Raw genomic sequence first — 16,513 nt, forward strand, 5'->3', positions numbered from 1 at the left:
AAAACATACAGTACAAATGTAGTGCATGACTCTCTTTGCATAGTTTGTAAAAGCAGTACATCATCCACCTACCTAAAATACAGTGATGTTCATTGACTGTGGTCTTTCATGTTACTTTTTCAATTTATAGATATTAATATCATTGTCTGTGGTCCCCCTGACCTGTATTATAATACACATTTCTTCAGTGTCCACATGTATCTCCTTTCACCTTTATTTATACACACATTGCTGACTGTTTAAACTCATTTTCATGATATGCATACCTGCACCTGTCTCCTCTTAACAAATGCTCATTGTCAAGGAATACCGCCTTCCACCAATCTAAATCATATGTGCTTAGACTGCTTCACTATTATACTGGATGCACCCAATTTCTTACCAATCTTCTCTTCCCTATATGTAGAATTCCAAAATTCCAAAGTGATCCATAAATAGGCTTTATTATGTGTCCTGCTTATGTTTCTGTTCATGTGGGTGTGTTGCATCTATATCTGTAAATGCGTGTATGCATATATATGTATGTATGTGTATGTGAATATAAATAAATAAAAAAAAATATATATATATATATATATATATATATATATATATATATGTACACACACACACAAACGTTCACATTTTGCTGCCACTTTGTTTTCTGAACATCTAGACTCCATTGGAACTGCATAATTCTTTCCCCATCACTGCTGCGAGAAAGGTCCATCATCATTGTCATTCAGGCGATCATGAAAGATTTTCTATTTCCTTATCCCACACTACTCTTGTTAACCGCTATGCATACTTGTAGATGTGAAGGCTTGCTATGGCTTCCCATTACAATCTGCATACCCTCACACATGATCCATGAAGGCTAGTGTGAGAACATGGTATGGCAGAGGAAGTGCAGGTAACCTTACAGTATGTTGCATGCTCTGTACCTTTTTCTCCAGCAGATGGTGACAGTACAGTGAGTCAGACCTTTCCCCTCCCACAGCATGATTAAAGCTATGGCAGCTGCTCAGTGTCACTCCATCTTATTCACTACAGCAACATTCAGGTCAGTAGTCTGGGTCACAGTCAAGGCTTTATCTACATGTGGCACTGAACCAGACAAAATAAGAATCTTGTTACTTGCCAATCCATGATTCTTATTATGATCTGAGAATAATAATTCCCTGAATAATATGTTTCATACAAAGAAATTGTATATAGAAGCCATTTTCTTGGTTGGCATATTCCCTCTCTACTAACCTAAGCAAATAGCTTATGCAGTGAATCATTTGTTTAGACAAGAGGTGTGTGTGTGTATATATCCCCTCTCTCTCTCTCTCTATATATATATATATATATATATATATATATATATATATATATATATTCCCCCCCAATGGCAGTAGCATTAGAATTGTAAGGGTTACTGTTGGCAACCCGTACTTTACTGCCCATTTATGACACAAGTGTCTCTGACACCCCAAGTTCATGAATTGTGGCTCACAAAATCAAATCAATCTCCAAATCATATCCACTGTCTGAAGTGTGAGTCAAGTGTATCAGAGAGCATTATTAAAATGTAGTGATTTTCTATAGAACAAGGACTTTTTTAAAAGAAAAGTGTAACTCATGCATAAGGAGTAACAAAGGGATACATACCCTAATTAATGGTTTATACAGAGGGCAAGGTACAGCACTGATGAAAGTAGATATGAATTGGTTCTGTTCTTAGCAGGAATGCTTTCTGTGCAGAGTCTGCATATCCTCCTTGTGTTTACGTGGGTTTTCTTCCCATTCCAAAGTCATGCAGTAGGTGGGTCTCTAAATTGTCCATCAGTGTGAATGCATGCTTGTGCAATATAGAGGGAAAAAACTGTCAACCTACTTCCACCCTTTGCCTTAAAAAAACATGGATAATGGCGGCTACCCATGGGGTAGCCAAATGAATCGGCTGTCACTTGAGAGAAAGAGAGAAAGATGGTCTTGTCCCAGCAAGAATGCAGGTTAAGCAGGAAACTGTCAGTGTCTGATGTTTTCACAGTGAACCTGAATTCATAGTACCATAACTCAGCGGCTTGCCTGCTAATGGGTTTATCAAATGAATATATCAGTTCTCTATGAATGTGGTAGCACTGACATATTTATAAATGTAGGATATATTTATAGGTGGGGTATGGAAGTGAGTTCTTCTTTCTATAAAGGGTTCCAGCATACAGAGGTAAGAATGATCTCATGCTAGCTGATATTTAGGTAGATGTCTATGTCTCCTAACTAAGGAATATGGCAGTATGGATTATAAAGATGGAAGTTACACTTATTTATTTAAATATTAACAACATTACTATATGTTCTTGAAAAATATGCAATGCATTGGAAATTTAAATGAAGGTCATTAAATTGCAGAATTAAGTACAAGCTATTACATACCTCCATATATTACTTGATAAATCAATACTATATAATCACACCACACATCTGATGACACAAAATCTTTCAGAAACCTTAACCACATTTCCTCAACTTTGCAGCAATTCATTGCCTAAAAATGGTTGATTTCTTTACTATTACTAGAAGACTGGAAGAATTGGATTCCATGATTCTTAAACAGGTTAAATAACAGGATACAATGATAAGAATCAATAAAGACAAGAAGCTACATACGTGATCCTTGTTCAGTATCAGAAATATTTTACAGTGCAGGATAATGTGTAAGTAACTGACTGTCATGTTTGAAGGGGGAGTAATATATATAGAGATCGGTGTAATAGAAGATAGTTCCAAAGGAGCTGGTAAAATATATGAGTTATCTGGGGATTGTGGACATGTAAAGTTTGAAAAAATTGTGACCAAAATATTGTTTTCCAGGAATGAGTTAATAGAATACATTTTAATTGGACTTTTTCTTGGCTTTTATAAGTCATGTGATGTATCATATTTGCCTTAAATGAGATTGTGTGCCGATTTTGTAATTCATTCTGTGAAAGTCCATAATAATTAATTGGTTGAAAGCTATGGCTTAATGTTGAACTTGTCAATGAATCTTATTTGCATATTTATTGTACCGACAGGATAAACCTAGGGGTTGTAAAATGTAGTTTGGTATCACAATCTTGAAGCCCACTGTCTTGAAAATCATACTCCAGAGACCATAATATCAGTCTCCATAATTTGCCACAGTAGTACTTGTCCCTGTGTTCAGATCCTGACAGGACCCATGTTAGCACTTACTCCTAGGACCCCATTGGTAGGAGGTTTCAGCATTCAAGATTTTTAGACAATGTACTCTTTAATACAACTATTATTTTTTTTTTTTTGATATTATGATCTTAGCATTAATAATTTTCAAGATTGTGGGCTTCAAGATTGTGATAGTAAACATTAATAAAAATTAATATTTAGTTCTAGGTTGCTTAAGCTCTGCACTTTAATGACATGTTTGAAGTAAATTATATTTTTAACTGCATCATATTGTTAGGATATTATGATATTTGCTAAAGTAGGAATGTGTATGCTTTAGCCTTTTAGAAAGGGTTAAGCATGTGATGTGAGTGAATTCTCTCACATGTTATAGTGACTGTTATAGATTATCCACTTCTGTACGAGCAGTCTTTGTTGAACAAGCTGCACCTCAAATTGTCTGAAATGCTGGGATGACTAGAATTCCTAAAACTGGGTATTATAATGAATTAATCTCTGTGATGATGAATCTTGCAGCAACTCTCCCTTTGGGAAGAATAACATATGTGTTTAGTTTAAAATATTTTTTATTTATTTATTTACTCTTTATTATAATGGTGGATATTTATTTGGTTTATTAGGTTACATGGTTTGAAATTATGTTCAGCGTATGCATATGCTTAGAACGGTTGATAATATCATTTTTATTTAGAAAGAATATGTGATATGAAGGTTTTCTCCTGAAAAGGGATGCTTGTATCCAGCAGTCTTACTTAGTTAAAAAAAAATAAAATAAAACTAAAGCAACTGAATCCAAGCACACTTTTCCCACACATTTTTTTTTTCTTCTGAATTTAAATACTTTTTCTCCCCCATTATTGGAGTGGCTACATATGTTAATACCTGTCAAAGTCAGATAGCTAAGTAAGACTTAAGGAGAGCCATTTAAAAGGTCTTCTCAACACAAGCTCGGGTGCATCAGCAGCTCACAGAAAAAAAAAAAAAAAGATGAACAGCATAAGGCCAAATGCTTTTTGCCATAGGAAATCATTGCCTGTGTGATTTCTAAGTGTGCACTGGCAATGATTCAGTCTTAATTGAGATTTCTTTCTTCCTACTTCAAGACGTTGCAAATGTGGAATTGGTATATACAATTTTTTGTGTGGGGTGTGTGCTTGTTTGCCACACTGGGGGGTACACAGCAGCTTGCAAAACAGAGGAAAAATTAGTTTGTTGCCTCTTTATTTTGGGGCATGTTTTTTTTTTTCATTCTTTGCAAAAATCGATTTTCAGGAAGTTGATGTTTCATAGCAGAACAATTTAAAATATGGATAGCAAACTGAAAGAAAAAAAAAATCAAGGGTGGTAATGAAAGTGCTACTGTAAATTTGCATGCGTGCATACAGATTTAAATTAACTTTTTTAATGTCATACCAATGCTTCTGACTGTGTTTGCTCTGACTGTAAGCACCAATTATAATTTAAGCTCAAAATGCGCATGCTGAAATATCAAAACTTTCAATAAAAAGGATGGCATAAAAGCAGGATAATAGGTAACATAACACTTTCTCTAATTTAGATTATCTTCTGAGTGTGGCCCTTTTCTAAGCCATGCAGTAATCTGAATTATAGAACTGTTTCAAGCACTTCATCATAATAAGGTAAAATTTCTTATGAGAAAAAAAAAACAGTCAGACCAATGTATTGAGATGAAGCATAACATTTATTTTCAAAAATTAAAACACTCAACAATAACTATCACCTTAGGAGGTGCTGACCTTGTGGGAACATGGGCAAAATTCATGGCTAGGCTTATAAGGGCCTCCAGGCCAGTAGCCTAGTATCGTACTGTGAACCTATGAATCTAGGAGTACAGTAGTAGTTAAACAGTGACTCAATAACCTTTTAATGCCTCAGTCTCCTGCATTGACTAATAATAAACTAATGCTAAAAACAGAGTTAATGTGTGCGTGTGTGCGTGTGTGTGTGTGTGTGTGTGTGTGTGTGTGTGTGTGTGTGTGTGTGTGTGTGCGCGCGAGCTCGCATGCATGCGTATGTGTAGGGGTGCACAAGAAGAGAAAAAAAAGCTGATGAAAAGGTAGTGGCACTACATGGTAACAGAATACAATTTAGCACATTATACCCTGAAAACTGCATGACTAAATGAATGAATAAATTTCTTAGATCTGAAAGAAAAGCGACGACCATACATGAGGCAAACTCCTTATAACTGAAAGGCATTCAGGTTACTATACAGCATATAATATATCAGTATAATTTTGAAAATCAAAGATTTCTTGGTTACAAAATACCTGAGTGCTACTAATTCTTTTTTCTGTGGTATTTCCTTGGATACTCCTTTCACTTCAGCATGCTTTTGATTATTTTATTATTTCTATACTTTAGTTATAAGGATTTTTATACAATTTAATTTTGTTGTTAAATTATGGTAATGGAAAAAATTCATGATAGTTTTTCACATTTTATATTGCAGTTTTAAATGCTATGATTGCTATAAAATCCTGTCTAAATGCCTAATTATAAAATCTGTAAGTTTAAATCTTTGTCTACTCATAGTTTACTAGATACAGAATTATTTTACTATAACTATACGTTAGAACAGGTAGCATGGCTAAAAAAGTCTGCATCATGAATCAAAACAACTACATACATAATTGCAGGAATGGTCTGCTGACTGTATTTGCTCTCAGTTTTGATATAAGTAGAGCTGGAGGTTGGGCAGCTCCCCAAACTCCTGCCTAGATGGGATAAACCATGGGAAGAGGCCGACATTTTAAAAATAGAATTAACAGAAAATGCAGTCTGTAAATGTGGCTGATAAGGATCTGCACCTGTAGCATGATTTAGCTATAGGAGTCATGGGCCTTGTGATTACACTTTTATTACTTTTTGATAAACGTGTTGCTTAATCTGTTACATGCAGCTTAAATGAATGTACCACATGTATCTGCCTTCTACTATCAAATACTATATCCTACTTTTAAAGAAAACTGAAAGACGGTACATTTCCAGCTTAGTTTGATTTTGTGAACTTATGATTAGAGTCGTATAGGTGTCATACTTTGTGATGAAACTGTCATCTATAGATGATATTTATTATATTAAGTTAAACAAATACATACCATATGGGGCTTTATTTTCTGTTATGATGATGATGAAGTAGAGAGCAATGATAACTTTCTTTGACCAAGAAGATATACCCATGGTCATCAGTCTGGCTAGATAAATGGATTTCCTAATGACATTGTGTGCATAGTGATCAAAGGATACTTCTTTGTTAATGAAAGTGCTAAGGTTTGCAAAATATGCATCAGTTTTCAAAAGGGTATCATCTATGTCGTAGGTGCATGGGTACCCATGTTTGTCAGAGGATAGAATACTTAATTTCTTGGCATTTATGTTAAGACTGTGTTCTAGTCGCCACTTGTTTGAATGTGTTATGTCCTCCTGGAGAATATAGAATTCAACTCCAAGTTTGTATTTTCCACAGACTTGGTCATCCATGGGTCTTTAATGTTGTCTTGTTACGAAAGAGAACTGTTCCAAGGACTGACTGTTGAGGGATATCACTAGTGACTCTTTTTGTTGAGAATACGCCAGTAGTATAATATAATGGGTTCTGTCAGTAAACCAGTTTGCTGTCTGATGGGTAACATAAGTATTTAACATTTAGTTTAATTAGCTTGTCAGTAGTTCCAGAATCTAGGACTGTATTCAAGGCCTTGGCCAGGTAAGCAGTGTGAACTGATTTGCCTGCACTCGATGCATCAGTGACATGATCAATAAATCCAGCAAGTTTAAGTGGCAAGATGTGATTTAGTTCAAGTCACTGTAGACTATAGATGTCTGTACAATTTTCACATTGAGGTGCTCCATTGCTTTACATGTAAGGCTGGTGATGCATATAGGTATAATGTTTGCATGGTCAGTGGTTGGTTATCCTACAACAGATAACAGAATTTAAATAATTTACAAGTAAGTGAGTAAACATGTATATTCTGGCTCATTGTTCATTAGGCTACGCTATTAATATCCCACACAATACGCAATTAATTTTAAGAAGGTCCGATCTCACTTAGTATAATTTGAAGGGTAATGTAACGTTCAAAATCAGCTCACACTTAAAAAGGCTTGTATACAATCTGTTCACTAACAAATAGTAATTGATGAGTATTTTTAATATATTTTATTATTTTTTAATATGTGAAACCAAGCAAGCCTCAAGTTTTATTATTGTTTTTTGTATTTAATCTAAGTAACATCAACCAATGTTTCATTCTATCTACATGAAATACTGTTTTAAGGTCACTATGGTAACATCTAATCAAGGAATGCACTTGTTTTTGATTGGCACTAACACATGTCAATAATATATAAGGTCTTGACATCAAACATTCCGCTGTTTGTCTGATGAAGGCTGGACATTGGTTCGGCCGAAAGCGCTAACGTTTTATCTGGAATTAATAAAACCATTTTATATTTTTAAGCTGTCTCCGATTGTGGTCCTGCTCGCTTGTTCGTGTTTTGTCGAATTCATCAGTTAACTTGTCAGTGCGTTGGGGTTCTGTCAGTAAACCAGTTTGCTGTCTGATGGGTAACATAAGTATTTAACATTTAGTTTAATTAGCTTGTCAGTAGTTCCAGAATCTATGACTGTATTCAAGGCCTTGGCCAGGTAAGCAGTGTGAACTGATTTGCCTGCACTCGATGCATCAGTGACATGATCAATAAGTCCAGCAAGTTTAAGTGGCAAGATGTGATTTAGTTCAAGTCACTGTAGACAATTGATGTCTGTACAATTTTCACATTGAGGTGCTCCATTGCTTTACATGTAAGGCCGGTGATGCATATAGGTATAATGTTTGCATGGTCAGTGATAGGTTTGTCCTTGTGGACTGGATCACAACAGAAGTCCTTCACACCTCTGACATGAATCCAGTGGAAAGGCTGAGACTGAATAAGTTTTGCAGTGAGTCTTTAAGGCTGTGTTTGGTGCCGACAAGAAGGCAGCCTGGCACACTGTCCATGGTCAGGAGGCTAGTGTTTTGGGCCTTGAAGAGAGACCCATGACTTGCTTCACAGTGTTCCGAGTAGGAGGTATGGGTAAGCTAATTTGTGAAGGAAAGTTAGAGTGAGATAAATGATGCAAAGTTTGAGCTAAATTTATCTGCTAATATATTGACTATGTCTTGTAGGGATGATTATGTGCAATTGTTATGCATTATCTCAGTGAATTGGTGAATTTTGCTTCTTTGGTTTCTTAAAAGGCTTAGTGTGGTTGTCTTTAACAGAGGTTCATAGGTTACTAGGCTAGTGGCCTTAGAGCCATTATAAACCTAGCCATGTTATCCCAAGTTGACCCAGTTGTCCTTGGTTAGATGGACGTACTTTACGGATCAGCACCGACTAGGTGGAAAACTTCCATTTCTACACACTTTTGCAGGATTTGATTTTGCTTTTCAGGTTTTTTAATCTTCTGGAGATCACTTTTAGAGGTTGGAGTATTGCATTTACGCTTACAGACAATACGTTTCTTTCTGTTATTGTACAGTCTGTTTATATTAGGATTCCACCATAAAGGCTTATTCCAGAACTTATCACTGTATTTATATCTGAGGAAGGACTGATACCTTAGTGCAATGTTATATGAGCATAGAACGTGTCTGTAAATGTAGCAGTGTGTAAAATGGGATCACTGAGAGGAGGTGGTTAGATTTCATTAGTTCATTGGGTGTCTGCTATAAATGTGCATTAAAATAGTCTCTAAGAACAGAAGGGTTTGGTGGTAAATTAGGTTTTGCCCTCATGGTGAATATTACTAAATGATATTCTGATCTGACAAAAAATGGGTCAGCTACAGGTGTAGAGCATTGTGGGGTTAAACTGGTGAGTACAAAACCCAATATTTTTAATCTCTTAGTTGGGGCATAAACTACCTGCTCTAAGGACCTAGCATTTCCAAAATCTAGGAAGCATTGTGCATAGTTATTTGTGCCAGTGTGGGTTTTCCAGTTAATAGAAGGATGGTGAAAATCCCCCAGGAGAATAGTGTTAAGCTCGATGTGGAGGGATTCAGCTTTATTTAGCTGTGTTTTGTGAGGTGTATTTAACACAGAGGAAGTGCTATAGATGGCAATGATGTGACAGAGAATTTTAATGATAGTAAATAGGATATTATTTATTTATTTTACATTTGTTGACCAGGTATGTCCAACTGAGCTGATAGCCCTTTTTCAGTGGAGGCCCGGGGAGAAAAGCTCTGCTAATTGTACAAGTATACAAAAGCAATTTTACAGAAAAAGGTTAAACGGGAGCAAAAACACAAAGTGAGAAAGCAATTTTTACAATACTAGAAGAAAAATAAATAAAATACATAGTGACAATTCATTTTAACATACATCAAGAATGATAGAGAAATGAGGGAATATATAAACTGAAATAAATAAAATACATAGTAACAATTCCTTCTAACATACATCAAGAATAATACAAAAAAAGAGAGAATATATAAATTGAATAAAAGACTAAGAAGCTTACCATTTATAGATAAAATTGCCAAATAAAAGACAAGTAAAGAATGAAAAAAAGAACAAACAGATAAGGGAAAATAACAGAGGTAAAAAAAAGTAATAGGCAGGTAGTGAACTGTCATTAGGATAGTAAAGAGGCTTATGGAGGTTGAGTACATTGGCAATACCAGTGACTTAATAAGTGTTCTTTAGTAGCTGCTTTGAATTGTTTATGTTGTTTGAGGGACTGAATTTCTAAAGGGAGCCTGTTCCAAGCAATGGATAGATGGTAGCTAAAGAGGTTACATCCAGTTTTATTCTTAGTTTATAGATCAGAAGTAGTTCTTGGGTCAGAGCTTTGAAGGGATCTAGTGGGAGAATAATGAGTGATGAGAGGAGATGACCAAGGACAGCAGGCAGGCTAGTATAGGATAGAGTGAATAATCTGGAGCTGAGAGAGGAGAAGCAGGTGAGGCAATTCTAACCAGTTTAAGTGTTTTAGCGAGAGACAGTGATGGGATTTGTAAGTTTGTTGTGCTGCGAATCTAGCTACCTTATTGTATGCTGATTCTAATTTAGTTAGGAGAAAGGAGTTAAGATTTGGGAGAATTTGAGAGCTATACAGTAGACTAGGCAGGAGGTAAGCACACGAGAGGGTTACTTTAGCTTCCTTAGTGAGAAATATTTTATCTCTTTTTAATAGTAGAAAAGGGTTCAAATGAGATAGTAGTGTTAATAGTAGAGGGGACAGAATGAAACATCTTAGATATAGATTCAATAAAATAGATGTTAAAGAGGGAGGATATTTTATTTGGAGTCTTATTTGGGCAAGGATTGGGAGAAGAAGGGATAGCAGGATGCAAGATTTGGTTAATAGAGTTCCAGAAGAGTTGGGGATTTAATCTTACTGCTTTAAGAAGATTAAAGTAAAAGCCTTTTTTATCTTTTTTAATGTTTTTTTTGTCAAATTTCTGAGTTCATTATATTTTTGAAAATCAGAAGGGAGCTTAGTTTTAATCCAAGTTTTCCATAGCCTCTGTCTTGTTTCCATTAGGGTGCGACTAGCTTTGGTAAGCCCTGAGGATGTGTTAGATTTTATACGGACAGTCTGGAGAAGTGCTAGAGAGTTAAGAATGCCAAGGAAGGTAGAGTTGAATGAATGGGACTGCATCTTCGAGGGGGAGTTGGGTAAGAAAAGACCAGTTAACTCTAGAAAGGAGGGCTTTAAAAGTCTCGGGACAGAAGTTATATATTTGTGTGGTCTAGTGAAGTGAGAGGAATATCTAAGAACAGATACAGGAGAGTGATTACTTAGACAGTTAGGTTGGGTATAAGGATTATGATATTTTGAGGGATCAGAGACTACTCACCAGTCAATAAGAGTTCTTGAAATATGTGAGATGGTATTGGTTGGTTGAGAGATTAGTTGTGTAAAGCCATGTAAGTTAATGGAAGACGTAGAATATGGAGAAGAAAGTCAGCCAGTTAATATTTACAACCTCAAGGAGGATGTTTTTATTTGGAATATGTTGAGAGAGGTGCTGCGGTAGCGTTGCCGCCTCAGAGTTCGACGTTGCTCGTTCGATTCTCAGTTAGAGCGTCTTCTGTATGGCGACATGCGTGAATGGGTGTTCCTTTGTTGAAGGTTGTGCGTTAGGCCCGGCAAGCCAGTATGTAAAAATCTACTGCCAATCATTAGTGGACCGGAGTTCCGCTGTGGCGACCCCTAACCGAGAAAAGCCGAAAGACACAAACAAATGTTGAGAGAGGTATGAGAGGATGTTTTCCAGCAGGGGAATGTTATCCCCAGGAGGAATGTAGATGGCTGCTAGGGTCTATATCATCATATTAAATGGTGATAATGCCGAATGCCGAAAATATCAAAAGTTCACGAGAACGAACTTGCTATTGTGGGGGGCTGTGCCCCCCACATCCCCCGCTAAGTTTATATTCCAACTCCGAAGTTGCACTTCAGTGAGGAAAGGGCTAATATCCCAATCCTCACTGTACCACGACCCCAAAGACACAAGTTCGTTCTCATGAACTTTCGATATTTTCGGCGTTCGGCATTATCACCATTCGATATGGTGATATAGACCTGGCTGCTACAGTGGCAGTGAAATAGTTATTTAGTTTAAAATTAGCTATTAGAATTTCAGCAGGAAGAAATGCTGGCATAGGTTTAAGGTCTGTAAGAGTTAGAGTAGACAATGGTGACCCCACCCCCTTTTTTCTTTTGGTGATCTAAGTGAAGTATATTATAACCAGGAGGCAGACAATCTCTGGGTTTTGAGGTTCCAGCTAAATTTCTGTTAGGGTGACAACATCAGGGGTCAATGTCATTGAGACTCTCAAGGTCATTGTTCTGCCTTATGAGTCCAGATGTCATTAGGCTTCTTAGGAATACAGACACTAGCCTTCCAACAGCACAGTCAGTCGTGGGTCTGAAAGAGTTGTGGACATAGCAACTGTACAATGCTGGGTATCAATCATTACACAGTAACTATGCAAACATCTATATTTTCAAGGGTCAGGGAGGATGGTAAGGAGTGCTACATCTTATTTAGGCTTCTAGCTTTGGGCAGTCTTATCTCTGATTAATCTTTGCATTGGTAAGCTCTATCACCAAGTGCACATTGATTTGTAATCTGGATGTAAGCTTGAGAGAGAAAACATTATTATTCAAAGCTGAGGAATCATGAAAATAGACATACACTCAGCTCAAACAAGCCTTGTATATCTCATTGACGTTTTACTAAATACTGTCACTCAAGACTCCATACATGTGAACATAACTTTCAACATATTCTTGGTATAGTTTTCCAGATTTTCATATTTGTTTAATGCATTACTTAACAGTCAGTCTTAAGCAAACTCTGGACAAGGCTTTGTGTTTTCTCTCAACAGATATACAACATTTACCATTTTTTCTTCAGATATATTTAGCATGTTTCTCTTTTAATGGAAACAGTGGTATTGACATTAGTTTAACAGTATTATAATAATTAGTAAAAACCAGTACAAATAATGAACAATGTCTGCGTGTAATTTCTTTAAAATAAAACAGACATTGATTTAAACACTTTGTTGTTTCAATTTCAAAATCTGAATTAATTCCTTACATTAATGATGTCTGAATGTCTTATGCAAAAAGTTAGGAATTAATTAGTAATGCTACTTGACTGCAGTCTTCATTCAGATAATATAGCATGGCATTTTATGTATATTTGTAATGCAGTTATGCTAACAGGATATGATTTGTGACATCTGATCAGTTTACTGTATCACTAAAACTAACAAAGCATGGCTTTTTGATTTTAAATTATTTATAATGCAGTTAAAAAAGCAAGGCACGCTTTGTGATTTAATTTGTTATGCAATTTGTTAAGCACAGCACACACAAACCTCATTAAGACTGACAAACTACTGACTTGATTTAAAATGCACTTCAACAAATATAGCAATGTATGCATTTTCAATTATTTGTCATGCAGCACACAGCCATAGTATTTTATCAACATGTAAACTACTATTAATGTATTTATGCAGTTTTCTGCTTATTGATCATGTATCTTCATTAAAATATCATTCTATAGCATTCCAGTGTGTGTGTGTGTGTGTGTGTATTTATATATAATGTATATATATATATATATATATATATATATATATATATATATAGAGAGAGAGAGAGAGAGAAAGATATGTTTGTGTGTGTGTATTTATATTACAAACAAAATATAAATGCCTGTAATTAGAAGATATGTAACTATATATATATATATATATATATATATATATATATATGAAAAGCAATTGTGTGCACATATGCACATAAATCAGAAATAATACCTATATCATATATATATATATATATATATATATATGTATATATATACATACACACACACACACACACATACATATATATATATATATATATATAGATATATATATATATATATATATATAGATATAGATTTTTTATATATTTAAGTCACAACATCTTATTTAAATCAGATTTACACAATGACCCTAGATTCAAAATCCAGATTCTTTCTTTATGATTTAATATTTGCTTATGAAATTTAAAATTGGAGGCAAATAGAGAATTTGAATTCATTGAAGTTGGCACTGAATTTTGATACAGGTATACTGAATAAAAGCTGCTAATGTACCTCTGCACTATACTGAGAACCACTGGTGTATGGCGACATCAGGGCAAAGACAAAGCAGTATATATGGATGAGGTAATGTAGCACAAGGGCATGACAGGTATGTGTCCAGAGGGTGACTCACCATGGCATGGAACACAGTGCAGAGGTCTAACAGGTACACTGAGACCTATGCACAATGAGTGAAAGACATGCTACAACACTTTGAAGGCTTTTATTCATAGCTCATGGCATAGCTAGGTTTATTAGGGGGTGGACAGAAGCACAGGATGTGCTCATCACTACTGACCCTTATCACAGTGATAGAGGAAAGTAAGCATTAGTAGGCAAATAGCATACCCATTGCTGCTGTCACTGTTGAACAAGGTGAGAATTGTCCCAGTGTGACAGCAGTCATACACAAGCCCAGCAAATGGAGGGAGTTCAGCATTGAAAATACACATGGTTAAGCAGAAAGCAGCCATGTTAAAATACACTGACTTGTGCAGCTCACAGATGTACACGTATTATCATGGCAAGTAAGAGATGCTGATTTTTCCTAGCTGTCATCTCCACCTAACATGAAAATGACCCAGTGTGTTTCTGATTCCCCAGAATCTTCCATTTATACCTGAGACACTGATGAATAATTTAATTCATTATTACAATTATCTGTAAAGAAGAAAATATTTCTACCTGAATTGAAATGAATTTGAACATAAGATAAGAAAAAAAAAAGAATCTCATTCTGATCGTTTACAATTTTCCATGCCACATCTCTCTGTGAGGGTATTCAGTCCTCCACTGTCAATTCTCAGTGTTCAGATACTCTAGGTTGCCAGTCCAAATAAAGAAAGTAAGTTTTTTCTTACTTATACTTAATATTTCAAAATCTAACTTAGGAAAGAAGGAAAATCGTTTCATGCATCGAATGGAAAGGCACAATCAAAACAATACAAACCATGTATGAACCTACATCCCCAAGGAAGGATTATCCACCTTTCCAGAAAGAATGCAATTTACTGCAAAGGAAGAACTTGTTCTCTGTGTTAGGTTGGAACTGAACTCGGTTGTTGCTGTGTCTTTCGGCTTTTCTCGGTCAGGGGTCGCCACAGTGGAACTCCGGTCCGCTAATGATTGACAGTAGATTTTTACATGCCGAGTTGCCAGCTCTGACGCACAACCTTCAATGAAGGTACGCCCATTCATGCATGTCTCCGCACAGAAGACGCTTTAGCTGAGAATCGAACAGGACAGTGTCTTACTGTGAGGCGATAACGCTACCGCAGCACCACCACCGCATGTATCTATTGGAAAAAAAAAGATTCCTTATCTACTTATTCCAAGTTTTTCACTCAGTATTTACATATCACATGACAGTATCCAGCTACCCAATGAAAAGATTTACAAATCACATGATGATATCCAGCCACCCACTCACTGAAAAGATTGACATATTACATGATAATATGTAACCACCAACTGTAGTGCCATGTGTCTGTAATCTAAAGCACACATAACCTGTGTAAATGTTATGTGTGAGAAAACAGTGTTCTCTATCATTTGCAAGAAAAATATGTATATTTTAAAAACAGAAGTATAAATAAACACATTTTCTCTCACTACTCTTTCCCAATTGCAAGTACCAGAAAAATAACACTGATGACACAAAGCCAACTTGCAGATTTCACCTTCTTATCCCTATATTTCCAGGGAAATTTTGACATTGGAAAACCACGGCTTCACAAATAAGACCCATGTCTGAAATGTGTCAAATGCAAAAACAGGCAAGCTTCATAGCAAAAAATGCCCCTTTTGTTGAGGTTCAGTATGATTTTCTATTAAACATCACTTGCAAAAACAGTTTTCTTTTTAATCTCATTTACTTATATGGAAATTATTGCAACCATTACATTATGTTACTTTAGTTTGACGGTAGAAGGTGGAATTAGCCTTTCTAGTCTACTGTGCTTACTTTTTCTGTCGCTAATTGTCTATTTTGTACATGTATTATTACGTTTTGAATGACTTTTGGGATTACCTCTGCAGCACCCATTCTATCAGTCCATTCTTCAATCTACAACACTTTTAAGGAAAAAGTACTGTTAGTAGCATTCATTTTGTGACTTCTATTATATAACAACATGTGGCAAAGTTGCTTATCCCTCCAAAAGGTAGTACTATCCTGACCACTAAATTGGGAATTTCAAATCTAGTAGGCATACTTTTTCTCCTTTTATTAGATCAGGTGTGAATTGCAATAATGATGTTAAAATGCACTTTCAGACTGTTTTATATCATTTCACATTGTTGTGAAAAACTTTACTTAGACGTTATCATTATAAGTGTAAATGTTCACAGAAATAATGAATCAAAGTAATGCAGTAGCTAAACTGTTGCATACCAGAATATTAGCCTGGAAACACTTCTGGAATTCTGCATACTGTGAAAGTTTCATCAAATGGGCTAGCCTAGCGATGAAAATAAAAATATTTGGACAAATGTAATGTGATGTCTTTTAACAACTTGTATAAGTAAATATAAATAAATATTTAAGACATATTTAATTGTACATTGCAATTGCAAGTTGCTTGTTAACAACGTGATTATTTGTAAAGATACACAAAGAATGCCAGCTTTTGTCCTGTGAGTTACAGAGAAGTACTGCATGTATTT

The sequence above is a fragment of the Protopterus annectens genome, chromosome 14.part0 (assembly GCF_019279795.1).
Source record: "Protopterus annectens isolate FY-2018-M chromosome 14.part0, PAN1.0, whole genome shotgun sequence".
NCBI classification, from domain to species: Eukaryota; Metazoa; Chordata; order Ceratodontiformes; family Protopteridae; genus Protopterus; species Protopterus annectens.